The following is a 2186-nucleotide window of genomic DNA, read 5'->3' on the forward strand; positions in this document are numbered from 1 at the left end:
TGCTCTCAAAAATGTCTGGTTTGGAAGAAAATTATATGACCACCTTAAGATAACTGCTTATTGCTGTTTATATTATTATTACTATTATTATTTTCCACCATATCACACTGAGACTCCAGGAAGCAAATACACTGGCTTAGAATAGTTCAGTAAGTCAGTTCCACCCTTAGGTGAGACGCCCCAGCGCTGGGGACCTTGAACTCTGGTCCTCCTCCAGCTAAGCTCTCATCACAGGGAGAGGAGACCACGAGGCCAAGGGGAGCCTCTGCCCCTCCTTGAGATAACACTCTGGGTACTGAGGACCCTGGGGTTCGCTGCCCAGATGACCCTAAGCCTACTTCCAGGACCTGGGTCTTTCCTGCAAATCCATCCTCTGAGGACAGACTGCACCACCGGTGTGCCCAGCCTGGGCCTGCAGGGTCCAGGGGCCACTCTCTGCGGGGAGGAGGGTGCGGACAGAGCTTGCGTGTGCAGACTGAGAGGCTCACATGTGCAGGGCCGGCCAGAGGCAGATGAGGGGCAGGAGGGGCCTCCTCTCCCTGAGCCACCACGCTCCGGGCAGGTCCAGGGAGTCAGACTTATACATTCGGAGCTGGCCTTCCAGGTTGTTATAAAAGTGTGCTTGTCAAGGTAGGAGACTAGAACATATTTTATTTCACATTTTGTTAGCTTGATTTATAACTTGCAAATATTTAGACATCTGGTACGTGAGCCTCCATCTGTACTCTCGCTCGGCCCCACAAATCCCTGCCACCTTCTGCCCACTCTCAGCACCAAGTGTTTACTGAGTGCCCCCTCTGCGCCAAGCCAGCAGGACTCCACAGAGGCAAGACACCATCCTGCACCCAAACGTGACCATCCACATGAGAGCAAACCTCATACCCCAGGACAGAGCACGGGATCAGGGGTAAGGGCATAGGCCTGCTCTCTATGGCTCTGTCCCCAACCCCTAGTAAGGCTCCCTGCCCCTCTCTGGGCCTTAGTTTCCGCATTTAGACAAGAGGTCCCTCCAATTCCAAATAGCTTTGGGATACAGGCTGAGGCAGGGTAAGGAGGGACACAGAACCAGATCAGGGACCTGGAGGGGCATGAACTGGGGATGGGCAAACATCTCTTACCAGCTATTATGGTGTGGAATTGAGCCTCTGCACCAGCCAGGCACAGGCTGCAGCCCGTTCCATTTCATTCATTCATTCCACAAACTGTGCTACTGGGCAGGCTGTGCCAGGCACTGGGCGAGGGGCTGAATCTGCCGGATATGGGAGGATAGATAAAAGCGCACAGAAAAGCAAAACGCAAAGCAAGACTTGGTGGGTGAGCTAAGGAGAGACCTTCCCTGGGCTCTTCCATCCTCACAATCCCCTTGGTCTTCTGTCCATTTCTCGGACGAGGAAACGGAGGCCCAGAGAGGTAGGGGCGTTGGTCAAGACCCTGTTGCTTAGGGCGCGGCCAGATCTTGTGGCTAGCCAGAAGCGAGGTTTCGGATTCCCGCAGTCTCCGGCCACTGTCCCAAGATGCCCGAAGCTGGGGAGGCCGCGTCCAGCTCCCGGAAGGCTAGAGGGAGGTGAGCACCAGGGAGGGGCTGGGCCGGAGGACGCGCCGGCCGGGAGGCAGGGAGGGGCCTGGCGGGGGTCGGCCGGGCGGCACCGAACTCCCGGGTGCGCAGCGGGGGTGCGCAGCCCGGGGCCCCCGGAGCGCAAGCGGCCGGGTGCGCGCGAGTGACAGCCGCGCTCGGGTCGGTCCGCCACGGACGGGCCGGGGTCGGGCTTCGAGGCGCCGGCGGGGGGCGAGGCGGGGCGGCGAAGGCGGTGCTGCAGTGCCCGCAGCGGCGGGCTGGGGGAGCTGTGCCCGCCTGTCCCCAAGGCCCGGGCGGGGACCAGGCAGCTGGGTCGCCGCGCCTCTAGCCCGGCCGGGTTAGGCGGCGCGCAGCCAGGCGTGCCTGGAGCGGGATCGGGCCCTAAGTCCTCCCGGGCGCCGGACCCGAGAGGCCCCGGGAGAAGCCCAGTCCCGCGGGCCAGGGCGGCCGCTGCCGCCGCGCTCCGGCCCGCCCCCGGGGGGTGTCCCGGGCCGCTGGGCCCGCCCAGGTAACCCCATCCTCGGCCCGCCCCCGGCCCGCCCCCCCGGCCGCCCGCCCGCCCGCCTCCGCCGCCGCCGCCGCTGCATCCCGGCTCTGGGGCGGCGCTGAC

Source organism: Equus quagga, chromosome 5 (assembly GCF_021613505.1).
Source record: "Equus quagga isolate Etosha38 chromosome 5, UCLA_HA_Equagga_1.0, whole genome shotgun sequence".
In the NCBI taxonomy this organism is placed as follows: Eukaryota; Metazoa; Chordata; class Mammalia; order Perissodactyla; family Equidae; genus Equus; species Equus quagga.